The 16,833-nt window shown below is 39.1% G+C and overlaps 1 protein-coding gene across 1 annotated transcript in view; it reads left to right on the top strand.

Annotated features, from left to right (window-relative positions):
- Positions 1-15,970, top strand: part of LYPLAL1 (lysophospholipase like 1) — a 60,250-nt gene extending 44,280 nt beyond the window's left edge. The window contains exon 6 of the mRNA XM_066238105.1: positions 13,295-15,970. The gene's annotated coding sequence lies outside the window, so the exon portion shown is untranslated. The remainder of the gene's footprint in view (positions 1-13,294) is intronic.
- The last annotated feature ends 863 nt before the right edge of the window (positions 15,971-16,833 follow it).

Raw genomic sequence — 16,833 nt, 5'->3', positions numbered from 1 at the left:
CTGAGGCTGTCCGTTACTCAGATCATCCCTGAGACCCGCTGGCCCACTCAAACCACTGCCAGTGGCTTTTCCATATAAATGGCCTGTCTCGGCTCATACCTTAGATGTTCCTAAACTCTCTCAAAAGTTCACAAAGCCCAAACAAGCAGCATCTGGCCTCAACACACCCCATACGTCTTGTTAAGTAGCCCCGTGCCTGGCAGTAGTGGGGGCCGGCCTGAGCTCACATGTTGGCCTCTTCCAGGCACCTTCAGGCCCAACACATGTGGTAGCCATCTGCAGATCACTTTGTAGCTCACACCTGGTGGCAGCTGACCTTGGCTGCACCTTTCAAGAGGCCCTAGACCCAATACACCCAGTGGCCAGCTTTAGACCAGAGCAGAGCACCACCCAACCACCTCCACAGAGGACACACCCAAAGGGCAGACCCAGCAGGCACCAGACCCTCGTTAGAGTGAATCCTGCTCCACAGGGTCAGCCTCTACACAGCAGCATCTCCACTGGAGCCATGGCCAGTCCCACAACCAGTCAACCTGAGGGGCACTGAACTCCCCCATTCAAGTGCCAACAGCAGGGGAGGCTCAACGAGAACAGGAAGGGACAACCCTGGAGTACCTGGCTCAGGTGACCAGTGAGACTGCACCCCTGGGCCCACAGGACACCTACTACATAAGACCACTTTACAAAGACCAGGAGACAACACAGCTTTACCTAACACAGAAACAAGCCCAGGGAGTCAGCCAACACGAGAGAAAGACACATGTCCCAAATGAAAGAACAGAACAGTATTCCAGAAAGAGAATGAAACAAAATGGAGACAAGCAATGTACCAAATACAGGGTTCAAAACACTGGTTATAAGGATGCTCAGTGAACTCAGGGGAGTAGGGGAGGGGAGGAACTTCATGAGAACTCCAACAAAGAGACAAGAAACAAAAAAAATGGAGAAAGTAAACAAAGATGAATCAGCCAGAAATGAAGACTACAATAACTAAAGGAAGAATATGCTGGAAGGAACCAACAGTAGTGTGGATGAAGCAGAGGGTCAAATCAGTAATTTAGAAGACAAGGAAGCAGAAAACAACCAATCAGAACAGGAAAAAAAAAAGTATATTTTTAATGAGGATCATTTAAGGGGCCTCTGGGACAATGACAAGCTTATCAACATTCCCATCATGGGGGGAAGAAGAGAAAGACCAAGGGATTGAAAAGCCATGGCAGTATCTAATTCCTCATCAAAGTTTGAACTTATTGTATCAGAATCAACTCATGGCTTCCTACTTGGTGGGTTGTAAGATGTTACCGGTTTTGTTTTCTGTCTTGGAGACTGAAGTTGTCCCAGAACTGGCCAGTGGGAGCCTCTCTTGGCCCCAGAGTCCTCCTCAAACATCCCTTTCATCCTCTGAACATCATGTGATGTCACAGCTCAGAGAGATGCACCGGGTTTATCCTGTACTTTTCCGAATCTTGTGCTAAATCAGTCATTTCTCTGAGGCCTGCTGGTTCCAATGTAACAAACATGAAATTTAGAAATGAAGATCTGGACATTAAGTGGCCTCATTCTTTTGGGGTACTGCTCTTTCTCAGGCCCTCATTGGAAAGAACAAGGGATGAATAATGTCTCTATACATGCACACACATTTACAACTATATTTATGTACATGTGTCTTCAGCTATATTTTCTCTATATATTCTGTATTATATATACATTCATACCTATACAATATAAATATGCATGTGCATATATGTAATGAGTCCATGTATGTATCTCCGATGTCAATAATAGTAATTATTATACTTGTGAGTTGTTTGAGACCCAGCATTGACTGGCTCCAGACTAAAATTTTCAGAAACTTTACAAGCTGGTAGCTTGAAATTGGCCATGGTGGGAGTCTTTATATCACAGACATGTTCAAACACTCCCCTCTACATGTCTAGTTCACATATTTGTCACAGACACTAATCATACTTCTAAACACTGGACCCAGTTTTTCTTGCTAGATATCTACCTTGTCAATGGTACTGTCCCATGAGCACCAAGCCCAGGGGAGGAGAACCTTTGCATCTCCTCCCCTCATCCTGCTTCTATTGCTGATGCTCCTCTTACTACAGCTAAGAGTGCAGCTTCCCTCCCAGTCCCACAAATAAGGAACGATAGAATCATTTTCATTCCCCCTTCATCCTAACCTCCCTCATCTAGTCCCCAAGTTCTGAGTCCCTCTCTGAAATGTTTCCTAAATATTCCCTTCTTTTTTAACTCCTGCAGTCTCTGGCACAGCCTTATTCTAGCCTTTTACTTCTTTTCTAGCCTGGCCAGTTGAAGTCCTAAATTTCTTACCTGAATGACAGATAATGCATGCAAATGGAATACCTTCTGACTCTTTTGAAACATAATGAAAAACTAAAGTGATCAGTACAGAGGGATTTGGGGCTGTAGAAATTCTGATCATCTAGGACTCACACAGTAAAAACAGTTACTAATCTCCTATCGAACAGCTGGAGAAGTGTTTAGCCTTTTCTATCTGTTCTTTCTGCCATTCCCCACACGTTCACATCCCTATGCTGGGGCCCAACTCCACCGTGATTACAGAATATATATTAATTAACTCAATGAGCATTCCCCTGCAGAAATACCTGCCTGGAAGGAGCTTTCATTCTAGTGACAAACCTGTGCTCCTACAGAGGGAATCTAAATCTAACCAGGAAAGATCCGATCTTTTCAGAATCACCTGTACTTCCTACCTGGACCTCGCTTTACTCTTTCAGCAAACAGGAATTGGGTGTTGATTTCTGGTGTGTTTCGACTCTGACCTAAATTATATTTTTCCTGGCTAATATTTCTCAGTTTGTGAAATGCACTTGGGTTTCTTCCTAGTTTTAAGTACTAACATTTGTGATGCTGTTTTTGCATCTTTTTGTTCACGTTGCTCAATTGCAGTGTTGAGAATTTTATAGTCTTCCTTAAATTTAGTGTGTCCCATTTGAGGGGAAAAAAATCTTGTACTTTAAATGGAAACGTTTGCTCTACAAATGGCTTTGGAAAAGTGCCCCGGGAATGTTTTTAGATTGTATAGGACTTGGCAACGAAAATAATTGGTTGAAGAATGACATTAAAAAATAATCCTTGGATTTTGACACCTTATAGAAGTACAGGGGGAGTGTTATTGTATCTCTCTTTCTCCATGATATGGTTTTCTTAAAAGAGAATAGTATATATTTAAATAATAACGTATTCCTTCACGTTTATTTGATCAGTTTGGATGTGTTGGAACAGCACGAAATAGAAAACACAGACTCTGTCTTAGGTCCTTTGGACTGTTATAACAAAATTCCACAGATTATGTGGCTTATAAACAATGGAAATTTATTTCTTACATTCCTGGAGTCTGGAAGTTCAAGATCAAGGTGCCGGCATGGTCAGGTTCTGGGGAAGATCCCCGTCTAGGTTGCGGACTGACAACTTCCGGCTGCATTCTCATGTGGTCAGTGAGGAGAAGGACCTCCCTAGGGTCTCTTCCATAAGTCTACTAATCCCATTCATGAGGGCTCCTCCCCCATGACCTCATCACCTAGGTAATTATGACCTATTCACCAACACCCTCATCTCCTAATAGCATCTCCTTGGGCATTAGGATTTTCCTGTAGGAATTTGATGAGGGAGGCACAAATATTTAGCCTATAAGAGACTACTTTTCCTTTTGGTTAATATTGTAATCAGTGTTTCACCTAACTTTTCCAAGTTTGCCCTTGGGAACTGTCATGAACCATTGTCTATGGAGGTCATTTACTTTTACTATTCAACCACTTTAAAACTGCTGAGTAGGTTTTTTGCTCCTATTCGATTGGGTTAGCAGTCTCAATCCATTGCTCAAAATAAACTTTGTTTATTTAGCTAGGATTGTATTGTCCTGACTATATACTTCCATAGTATCTAAATGCAAAATTCAAGTAAAATATATACAAAGCCGATTTCATGTCATTAAACGTCTTAGGTACAATTGTAATTCAAGGTTAGCAGACAACTTCCAATCCCCAGATGTAATAGTCTCTCCATCCGAGTCTCCTTTAACTTTATTCTATTACCTCAGTTGGGTTTTAATGCTGAAAAGTGTTGCCTAAGTGCTCAGCTGGGATCTATATAATTGTTTAGTGCAAAAAAAGCTTTTCAGGGTGCTGGTGGGGAACTGTTTGCACCAAGAGAAGGTCTAGCTGGAGGCTGAATTCTGTAGAAGAACCACTCCAGGACAAGTCTCCCAGAATCCCACTTGGCCACCCACCCAAGTGGATGTTGTTCTGATGCAGAAGTTCTCTTTAGAGGCCCTTTAAAAAAATTACTTCCCAAAACTGAGTTTGATAAGTCCTTGAAACTAGCTAATGAAACCATTAACAAGGACAACACACTTGTATAGAGCATTCTAAAGAAATAGAATTCTACTTTTAAATGAGTCTCCCTTGCCAGTATATTGAAAATGCTTGGAATTTTAAGTAAATCATCCTTAAGATCCCTTAACAATCTTGTGCAGATGGAGGGCCATGTGGGTGAATATCTTGCATGCATGGGGATGAGATCCAGGTGACAAGAACGTAGACAAGGGTGGTTTCAAAGATGTCAGAGAGCTCTGACAATATCAAACACTGTGATTCTATGCAGTGGAGATAACTCCTCTGCATTCTCAAACAATGCATGAATATGAAGATGTCAAACCCATGTTATCTGCATTTAGTCTTTCTCTGGACTAAAAATATTTAGTCAGAAAGAGATTAGCTTGAATGTATAAATATATCCATACAAGCATTTATATTGATAAACACACATAGCATGGAATATATACTACATACATTGCATATATATGCGTGCATAGATATGTGTGGCTATCTTTAAAGGACAAATGTCACTAGTAAATGATAGAAAAAGCTCATTATTCTACCTTTATTTTCTAATTTTTTTGTAAACACTACCACCCAAACCTGAAAACATAAAAATAAAAAGGATGAGCATTTTTTAACCAGGTGGGGAAACAGTCCCCAGGGAATCTCAGTCAGACTGATGTTATGTCTGCAGCCACTTCTCTGCCAACCCTGGCATTTCTTGACAAGCTTGGCATGCCTCCCTTACACAGTGAGCATCAATCTCTATGGGCAGCTACACACCAGTTCTCGTAAGGGTGAAGGCTATGCCAAATGGCTTCCAGTGTATATACATAATTATCTCTGTGTGACAGATACTAGCTGTCTCATTCTCACTCAATACTAAGCTCTTTAAGAAGTAGAGTTTTTTTCCCCTTTGTTCCCCATAACACATACATAGAGAATACTTACTGCAGAATTTTCACGACACTGTAGAATCTGTCCACGTACATGTGATTGAATTGACATATTTCTACTGTATTTCCTCCCCACCCCAACCCCCACAAAACTGTCTGTCTGGTTTTAGGAGACAAGTTTACTCTTGAAATCCTAAATTTTAATTTCTTAGCTATCATAAGGTGTTTGTTTCAGAAGCAATATATATACTTGTATATAAACAAGTATCATTTTTATCACCTAAAGCTTAGGGGTTTTAAAGATTTTTTTATTATTGATTGATTTTAGAGAGAGGATGGGGAGAGAGAGAGAGAAAGGGGGTGTGGAAAGAACAGGAAGCATCAACACATAGTAGTTGCTTCTCATATGAGCCTTGACCGGGCAAGCCTGGGGTTTCAAACCAGTAACCTCAGTGTTCCAGGTCAATGCTTTATCCACTGTGCCACCACAGGTCAGGTAAAGTCTGAGTATGGATTAGGAAGATATATATTATACTGATTTGGAATAAAGTCGTGGTATTCTTTACTTCAGATGACTCAGCTCCTCTACAAATAAACTGTAATGCCCAAGCTCAGATAGCCTTACTATAGTTTATTTAAACATGCACGCACACACACACATTTTTTAAAAGCAGTGTAATGTGAATTTGGACCTTACATTACATCATATACAAAAACTAACGCAAATAAATCGAATACCTAAACAGAAGAGTTCGTGGAAGAAAACATAGAGGAAAGCTTACTAACATTGGACTTGGCAATGATTTCTTGGATATGACACCAAAAGCATAGGCAACAAAAGTAAATATAAATTGGACTATATCAAAATTAAAAACGTCTGTACATCAAAGGACACGTCAACATAGGGAAAGGCAACCTACACAGTGGGAGATCATACTTGCACATCATGTATCTGATAGGTGGGTTAACATCCCGACAATATAAAGAACTGCAACTCAACAACAACGACAACAACAAAAAGATTAAAACATGGACAAAGGAATTGAGTAGCTATTTCTCCAAAGAAGACACCTACTTTGGCCAGCAAGCATCTGAAAAGATGCTCAACATCACTAGTTGTCAGGGATATGCAAATCAAACCCACAGTGAGCGATGGGTCCTCGTACCCATTGGAATGGCTAGTATCAAAAAAAGAAAGCACGTGTTGGCCAGGATGTGGAAAAATTGGAACCCTTGTGCACCATGGGCGTAAATGTGAAATAGTACAGCTTGTTTGGAAAAATGGTGTGACAGTTCCTCAGAAAATTAAAAATAGAATACTTTATGATCCAGCAATTCCCTGTGTGGGTATATATTCAAAAAAATGGAAAACAGGGTTGCAAAGAGATATTTGTATTTCTGTGTTTGTATTAGCAATATTCACAATAGCCAAAAGGTGAAGCAACCCAACCCACTGATGAATGAATAGATAAAATGAGGTATGTATGTCAATGGAATATTATTCACCTTGAAAAGGAAGGAAATTCTTTCTTTTTTTTTCTAAGAGGAAGGAAATTCTGACATTTTTAAATAGATTTGGTCCCTAAAACAGAACATTTGTTTACCAAACTGGTATTTTTACCACTTAGCAATATTTATTGAGTGTACACTGTAAAGTCTCTAAGAGAAACCAGAAAAAAATGGATCATATATATGCAGCCTCCAGTATGGATGAAGAATGAGTTATATCATTTTAAAAATGCCTAAGATGCCTGACCTGTGGTGGCTCAGTGGATAAAGTGTCGACCTGGAATGCTGAGGTCACCAGTTCGAAACCCTGCACTTGCCTGGTCAAGGCACATATGGGAGTTGATGCTTCCTGCTCCTCCCCACCCCCCTTCTCTCTCTCTCTCTCTCTCTCTCTCTTCTCTCTCTAAAATGAATAAATAAAAAAAAATTTAAAAATGCCTAAGATGACTCGTCTCTTTCTCTTTGTACTTGATGAAACTAAGAATGTGACAAAAATCAAAGTCACTAAAAATGATTTTTATAAAGTATTAATTTTTGACACTGGTTTCTCAAAGTAGTTCTTACATAATGTAACACTAAGATCTCTTCTTTGTGTACATCGTAATCCACATTGACCAAGATGTCCTAAGGAAGAGAACATATTAATTTAATTAAGATATTGTCAGGGCTTGACTTGGAACATACAGTTTTGGGGTTTTTTTTATTTTGTTTTGTTTTTTTATTAATTTTACTAGGGTGACATCAATAAATCAGGGTACGATGTTCAAAGAAAACATGTCCAGGTTATCTTGTCAATCAATTATGTTGCATACCCATCACCCAAAGTCAGATTGCAAAACATACAGCTTTTGATGGCTGACAGGACACTTTGCAGCAGCTGAAATAACCACACCATTTAGTCCTGCGCTGACTGCTGTATCTGCTCACAGCCCCATCTGTAAGCACAAACGTAAACATCTGAAACATAAAGGTGACGTTCTTGAAACAGAAAACTTCTTCCACAGAGAACATACACATTCTAAAGTTAATACCAAGGCATCTTTGATTACTACCAGACCGCGCTGAACGAGAAAGTGAGGCTGTCAAACCAAGCCTTTGCTTACAGAGCATATAATCTAATTACCTGAGGATCAGTGTGAGAAAATAGTCTGGGCTCTGACTTCACATCAATGCACTTTTAATATTTCAGACAATCTATTTTATGTTTAGTTTTGGAGCAAGCAACTTGACCAAAAATGTCTGTGCAGAGTAAGTAGCCCGGAAATAAGACTTGCCATTTCTACTAGGTAGGTGCACACATACAGGATGTTCAAAAGTAAAGTTGCCTACTTTCTGCACAGTTTACTGAGACATATCATTATGTAAGTGAATTTTAAATGCAAGCATCAACTTGGCATTAGGAAGACCTCTCAGCGCCAATATGAAAATCAAGTACACCATGGTTGTTTTATATTATATATGAATTGCCAGCATTTAATATAGTTCCTGTTCAGCATATTTTGTGCAGGGAGCCAAAAAAATAGGTTGACATTGTGAAGCTCAGTGATCAGGGAGGAGGACCAAAGGTATAACTTGAAGGTTCGACATTTATTTGTAGTTCCCACAATCTTGTTTTCATTATCATGAGCTTAAATAAGTATTAGCAGTCTTTCTATCAAAGAAATTAGTCTTTGTGTGAATGGACTATAAATAAAATGGTTATACAGTGGGAGAATAGGAGGATGTAATGAAACTTGATTTCCAGCCAAACAAACATATGGACATTAAAATTTTAAAGAAAGTGAAACGTGAACTCTGTGGGTCCCGTGTGGGATGATTGAAGTCATCCACTCACACGTGTGTCTGGATTCTGTCCATTTGAGAGCACAAAATTCTTTCAGGCAGGGGACTGCTCTGACTGTCTAGGGGTGTTAGATGTGAGAAGACGTGGTTTCCTGCAGGGAGAAACGGGGGTGAGGCAGTTTTCAACAGTTAACATGTTTTTGTTCAACACATTTTATTGGGTAATGGGATACTAAACTTTATGACAGGCAACCTCAGCAATTAGAGAGCATGGGCTGTTATCTCAGAGCAAGTAATGACACTTCTATTGTATACGAAGAGTTATTTCCCAAATACCTGCAAGGTTTTCATTGGATAATCTCAGACCTCATGTTAATTTCATACATACACTTATAGTCTGAGACAGTCATTCATTCAAAACCTTGATCGAACACCTATAAATTAGACACCTCCTAATAAACAAAACATATCACCTTATGTATCTCTACCAAAATGTTCCAACCATTCATGTAACCCTAGAAATAATACTCTTGTATACCTCTGAGCTTCCCTAGACATCTGTGGTAAAGTACCAAAACAATGAGATGAATTAAAGTTGAGTAATCTACTTGAACTTCTTATGAATTTTTAAATCAGTGAACCGCCTGTTGAATAACACAAAAAGCATTTTTCAGGTTCTTTGTTGTTGTTGTCTTCACTCTTAAAACTGAGTTTATACAAAATGCTAAATAAAAAGTAATGCTGTTCACTGAGTATTTTGATAAGACAGGGAATCAATGGCGGAGCAACATAAAACCATCCACACAAATGAATGTGCACCCTGTGAAATTCCCTACTACACAGTGAGGTTGAGGTAATTTTGAGTGAGCTACTATGCTAAATCAATCAACAACAAAATAAAATACAAATTATATAAACTGCAAATTTCACTGTTTAAATATTTTATATTTCTTTTTCAGTACAACAGTTAGTTATCTTTTTTTTCCCAAGTAACATTACTTTGGGAGTCATCATGAACAAACTATGGCTCTTAACAATGGCTCAGACTCTGTGTGTGGGAGAAAAACAAAAGTGGTAGGGAAACATTTCCAACAGTTACCAAAGATTTATCAACACATTTTATTGGAGTATATGCTCCTAATCTTCATGACATACGCAGTATAATTATAACATATGGCATTATCTCAGAGCAGTAACGATGTCTCCACTTTGGGTAAAGGGTCCTATTAGTTATCTTACTGCTAGGTCCAGTTTGGTTATAAATGTTCCACTAGTTTTATCTGCGTTTTCTTGCTTTGTCTGGTTTTCTTCATATCTTGTCAGGTTTCATCTTCCTCCAGGAAGTTTTCTGGGAGCATCAAGACTGAGTTGGGCTTCCCCAGAATGTTCTTGTAGCACCCTGTACTTATTCTTCCATTTTACTTCTATTAGATTTCCTTAGATAATATTGTGTCTACCTGCCTAGTCGCCCCTCCCCAGGGTATATTCTATGAAGCAGAACTGCCTCATTTACCTCTTTATCCCCAGCATCTAGCAAAATACTGAGAACATAAGGTTGCCCAGTATATACTTATTGAGTGGATGAAATAATGAATGAATAAATCTATGACTGAGAATCCATAGGCTTGGCTTCTAGTCCTAGCCATTAACTGTTTGTCTGGCTTTTTGGCAGATCACATACACTTCTCTGTCTTAAGGTCCCCAAGTTCAAAATGAGCAGTGTGGGCAAGATGATTTTTAAAAACATCACAGATCTCAGTCTATGCGTGTCTGTGATGAGCCCTTCAGAGTAACCCCTCCTTGAGAGCTCCACTGTGTTTGCCTGAGGAACACTTTTCTGAACTTCACATGCCATGTTGAAGGAAAATTGCTTCCATGAGAAAATGTAACTAACAGCCCAAAATACAGAGCATTTGTTTAGCTTTTGAGGCAAGGTCTGGAACTACTGCAGACTCTGTACAAACTACTGGCTGTACCATGTTGAGACTATCACAGAAAATCAAATAGTACATAATAAAATAAAATAGGGCCCCGTTTTACCCATAACAGCACAAATAAATAACAATATAAATCTTATCTCATTTAACCATTTTATTAGCCATTTTAAAAATAAGCTCAATATACAATAAGTCAGTTGGACTATGAAGATGAACATATAACCCTATTACCATTATCTAGATAAATATGTCTTGGCAATTGTTTAAATGACTTCAACCAGAAATTAATTAGAGAAGAGAAAAAAGAATATGGCAGATGTCATCTTGAGTACAGAGTAAATAACCTTGAGGTGTTCAAATGGGTGTGGATTAGGTACTGGTTCTGTCCCAGGAAATCTGTACATCAGGAGAATTTACTTTAATTATCTTTTGATTTATCTGTCTTAGCTGTCTGTTCCTAGTCTAGCCAAAGAGATTGGTCAGATAATAATAGTCAGCCTTCAGTCAGGGTTTACAATGTGTCAGGCACCGTGACTGGAAGTGACAAGTGTTCCCACAGGGTAGAAAATGATCAATTAAACAGGGAGGACCGAGATTTGCGTGGGGCCTCTGCTACCTGCTTGCTCTGGTTGTATTCCCAGTATAGCTCCTGGAACGTACTAAGTGCACAGTTTTGTTTGTTGAATTAATAAATTAGTAAACAGATGGAAAGATGGGAATTCCAAAAGTAGGTGGAGAGACCAGAAATGTGAAGACAGTTCGGGGAGTTGGTCAAGATAGCAGCAAAATTCCCTTTTTGAAATAAGCCCTATGTTGAGACAGAGATAAATGATTTTGTCACAGAAATGTGTTTGTGACTTCCAATGTGTGTTTGTGACCTGCACTGTGCGTGTGTGTGTGTGTCTGTGTTGGTGTTTTCTTGTGTTAGCACATATAATCATTTTAAAATGAAGGTCTCAACTTAAAAGTGAGATTTAGGTATTATATTCCAATTTATAGCCAAACCAAATGTGACAGAATATAAACTCCTGACACGAAAGGAGTATAATGGAAATCTTGGCAGTCCCTCAAGTATGCTTCTAGAATATATCACAATATTTTAACTCTTTATATTTAGGCCTGGAGTAGGTTTAAATTACAGCATTTTTCCCTATGGGCATTTAACCCAATCATTGTAATTGAATCCGTTCGCTTGCTCATTTTTCTATGATCATTAGACTTTTTCCTACTCGGACAGTAATCAATAGATTTACAAAAGATTTATTAAGGCACAATTTTTTAACTGCAGCAAAAAGGGGGTCACAGTATTTCCAATGCCATTTAACTTGTCAAACAATGATTCCAAATAGCAAAAGGCGATACAATGTAGTCTGAGATGCAAGGAGTTACTGGTGGAGTCTAGAAGTGCAAATTGGAAAACCAGCCCTCGAAGACTGAGCATTCATTATTAGGTGATCTTGGTGATAACACAGGGTGGTCAGGGGCTGTAGCTATTGCCCGTGCCTTGAAAGCACATGCCTAGTAAGAAATATAAAGGAAGCCATAGGGAAGTTGACATTCCTGAAGGAAAGCCAAGCAGGACAATTATTAATAGAGCAGGTCTGGGTTAGAGGTTGGTCTGTTGGGAGAGTACCTCCTGGGTAGAATTTCCCAACTCCTGCCATTGCTACAGCACACATTATTGAAGACCTGGAACATTCCACAGTAGACAAGGGGCTCTGCCTCGTGGAGGAATAGGTCTTAACACAGGGGTCGGGAACCTTTTTGGCTGAGAGAGCCATGAACGCCACATATTTTAAAATGTAATTCCGTGAGAGCCATACAATGACCCGTGTACCTTACGCATTATCCAATAAAAATTTGGTGTTGTCCCAGAGGACAGCTGTGATTGACTCCAGCCACCCACATGAGTGGTAGGAAATGAATGGATTGTAATACATGAGAATGTTTTATATTTTTAACAGTATTATTATTATTTTTATTAAAGGTTTGTCCGCGAGCCAGATGTAGCCATCAAAAGAGCCGCATCTGGCTCGCGAGCCATAGGTTCCCAACCCCTGTCTTACCAAGAGGGGCGCCAGATTCATTGATAGTTCTTTCAGTGACAAATGTGCCAGAGAGGATTCTCCACCCAGAAAAAAATGTCCCTGAGAGTCAGTTTTTATTGTCTCCACAATGTCATAGGCAGAGGCCACAGTAGCAGCTAGGATAAAGGTCTTAAGAAGTCTATTTGTCATTTGATCAGTATAAAATTGGACCCATTTTAGTGCCTTCTGATGACAAAATCTAAACCGCACACTGGGATCAAGATGGATGAACAGAAGAGGGGTTAGGGCATCATGAGTACAGGAGGTGGACTCTCCTGAGGGAATCTCCTCTGTGTATGTGTTGAGGAAGCAACTAATCATTCATTGAATTTCTTTTCCGTTCAGTGACTAAGAAAAAAAGTGCTGGGGAATGTTACGAGGCAATTGCTTTTCTGTTTGCCTCCGAGTTCTCTAAAACTTGAATGCCCACAGAGCAGTCCTGGCTGCTTGCCCCTTCTCTTCCTTGCTCCCTAAGGAGAACCGAGTTATCTGACTGGGAGATGGCATCCATGGTCTCTATTTCTCAACTGAGTAGGACTGACCCACAAAGGGTGTCAAGCCCTAGATTGTCTCTGGACCTGAAGGTCTCTGTGGGCAGGCTGGCCCAAGATCTAGACTTGATGCGGACCAGCCAGGCCCTGTCATTGGCAGATCTAAAGTCACATTATCCAGTTCTCTTTATCAGTAATAAAGCTGACATTTTCATTTCTTCCTAGGTCTGATTTCTCAAATGGATCTGAACACGAGAGAAGAAAAGGATGTTATTTACTGCCTTTCTGAACACCAGTACAGTTCTCTAGGAGGCCTGTGCTGTGGTCCCAGCTCAGAGAACTCCCTCCCTTTATGACAAACAAATGCCTAACATCTGAGAAGACTTAACCTCAATTTTGACTTTTCATAAAATAAAGAAAATATGTAGTGGAGAGGCCGGAAACTTAAAGAGTGGCACACCTCGGTTAGAACTCCTGGTCCATCATGACACAAGCATGGGCATAGCATACCGTTTTCTCCCAACTCGCTTTCTCTCTAATTCAACATTGAATATTAATGAAAACATTTAAAAAGCATCTAGTATTATTATGCCTGATACAATAGTTATTCAACACACATTATTCTTGTTAGTATCAGTAATGCCTTCCTAAGCGAAAGCACACTTTTGAGAACATGGGTCACAGTGTTCTTTTTTTTTTTTAGTCCCTTATAGTCACTAGATATTTATTCGTTTTCATTCAGTCTTTTTCCCTGAAGAATGAGTGACAGAGTCCAAACTAAAGGAGGTTTGCTTTATTTGTGAAATAAAAAGTGCAACGTAAAAATCCTATATGGAAACATCTGTCATGTGAAATTCATAAGCTTCTTCACTGGGGAAAGTTCTAGTCTCTACTCTGTTATTTATGATGCAGGGTTAAGATCATGTTGGGTGGCCCAGCTGTTCGGCCTGTGCATCTGGAATGTCGGGCACTGCGTGCTTCTCAAATCCAAAAGCAATAGCTCCTTCCCTTCTGATCCTGCTCAAGAGGGAGTTGGAGTTAGCTGGACCAAAAGTTGAGTAGAGTTATAAACCAAAGCTAGGCGTTGCTTCTTCCAGCTTGCATGCTTTCTGTGGTTTATAATGTGATCGGTAACCAGGAAGGTTCCATACAACCAGCTCATTGCATGTGGGTTTAAAACGTCTTTAATAACAAAATTAATAACACCGGCAACTGCCTCCACTGAGGAGAGGCACCCTGTTTATTCAAGAATATGGCATGAGAGTAATCCAGCTCCTGGCACGTGATTTATTTCTTAAGGACCCAAATCAAATGACCCATGTTAGAAGTCTTTTATTAAAGCTTCATGCATGTAGTACTTACTTGATTTTTAGAAGGGATTCAATAAGCAATGTAGGAAAGTAAAGGGGGAAAGAGTAGAAAGCGTTAAAAAAAAAAAAACCCAACCTCTTGTTAACATGAAATCAATTTTAGAGATTTTTTTTTTTGTTTAATCTTTGAAAGACTGATATTACTGGACCAAATGATAGTCACTCTATAAAGAAAACACTATACCACTTCTCAAAGTATTTCTTAATATGCATCTAAAGTTTCATTGTTAAAGAGTCAAATTTTCCAAATCAGAGAAAAGTATTACTTCATGGTTCCCAAGTTTCCAATCATTTAACATATGAAGCATTGAAGTTTAAGAGTCCAGGGTTCCAAGTGAAAAGCATCTGTTTGATGTCGGCGAGGTCTCTGACAAATTCAGCGTTAAAAGACTCTTTGCGCCGCTCTTTGAAAATATATCACTTTGTAATAAATCTCCAGGCTCTGACACACTCAGTGATGAGGTTTGCTTTATGGACTTAGGCAAGAGCATCTGTGAGCTGCACCTGGCGCTCCCTGAGATGAGAGGGGCAAGTTTTAAGACTAAATGAATGTCCAACTCAAGTTCAGGTGCTGACCTAAATACTTTTCTTTACGTTCAGAACACACATCGTCAAAATGAGTGACCACGCCTGTCCTGTCAAACTTTGTATTTCTTCTCCATTTCTGGAAAAGAAGACAAGTAGTGAAAAAGGCTAGGCATTAAGGATGCTGAACTATTAGTTGTGAAAGTGGCTGAGTCTGTGTCATCATGGCACATGGACACTGAGGTTCATTGTAGGGGCCAATGGATTTTCACACAGAATGAACTCAACATCAAATGCTCTATTTTGTAGTTGCTTTGGGGCATAAAGACTGTCGTAAAATGGATATCTTACTCAGCATTGAGGAATATTGTAATGATGAGTTAGACACCAAGAAGTAATGCACTTATTTAAGAAAATTATACTGAATCTTTACCAAAGAACCTTGAGCTACCACAGATAAGCACAAAGAAAATGAATCCCACCATCTAGAACTACTTTGATATATATTAATTTCTCTTCTATATAATATGGACCCCTTCACAAAGTAGTCAAGATAGTGGGACATCATTCCAAATCCATCTCTCTCTCTCTCTCTCTGTGATATGTGTGTATACACACATACATATATTCATGTTAATGGCTGCATAATGTTCCATTATATGGATATGAATGGGTGTCATTTCTTAATATAAGAAAAGACCTGTCTTTCCTGCACTGCTTCCAACAATCAAAATTCACTCAGCCAGCAACTTGCACAAAGCATGAGCCAGACTAGGCTAGAGTCTGCAGCAGGCATTTTACTTCTGAATATTAAAGAAAGACATTTCAATGAAAATAAAAAAGAAACCAAGCCCCAGCCAAATAACTAGGAAACTGTTATCAGGAGATTGTGGTTTTATTTTGTTTTTTTATCATTATCTTTTTAAAAAACATACTAGATACACACACACACACACACACACACGAGCATTGGTAGGTGTGACATGTGACTTCTTTTACCTGATATTCAGCCTTTATAAAAATGGGAACACCTTGTTTGTGGCCTTTTTTCTCTTATCACTTAAAATTATGAAAGTGTTTAGTATTCATCCATATTATTGAATGCCCCTCATTCCTGTTAAAATACATGTAATTATCTATTCTGATGCTGATGGACATTTGAGTTGTTATAGGTACAGGTGTGTGTGTGTGTGTGTGTGTGTGTGTTGCCGTTATGAAATGAACACCACTGACATGAATACTCTGGCACATGTCTCCTGACACATGCTTAGGAATATCTAGGAGTAAAAACCCTGAATCATAGATCATGCTAATATTTGCCAGAGAGTAAAATGTCAAATCATTTTCCAAAGTGGATCATACCAATATACACTCCTACCCAAAGTACACAAGCATGCACAAAAGTACTAGTTGCTCCATATTTTCACTGACACTGAATACATCCTATATGTTCCATTTCAGCTACTCTTGTGGGAGTGCATGCAGTAGTATGAACTGTATTTTAGTGAGCATTTCCCTGCGTACCTGTTCATATGTTTATTACTCATTTGGATGTTTTCTTTTGAAAAGTGTCTGCTTATATCCATTACCCATTTTCCACTGTTTTTTTTTTCTTTTATAATCTAAGTGCAAAAATTTTAAAGAACGCATTCTGAGTTGAATAAGTTGGTGGCAAATATTTTCTCTTATTCTCTGACCTACCCTTCTACTTGATAGCATCTTCTGTTCAACAGAAACTAGATTCTCTTAATAATTTGTTTGTTTTTAGTTTGTTTTTTTCTTTCTTTCTTTTTTTCTTTTTTTCATTTTTCTGAAGCTGGAAACAGGGAGAGACAGTCAGACAGACTCCCGCATGCGCCCGACCGGGAT

The sequence above is a fragment of the Saccopteryx bilineata genome, chromosome 1 (genome assembly GCF_036850765.1).
Source record: "Saccopteryx bilineata isolate mSacBil1 chromosome 1, mSacBil1_pri_phased_curated, whole genome shotgun sequence".
Lineage (NCBI taxonomy): Eukaryota > Metazoa > Chordata > Mammalia > Chiroptera > Emballonuridae > Saccopteryx > Saccopteryx bilineata.
This window is presented reverse-complemented; position numbering and strand designations above follow the sequence as displayed.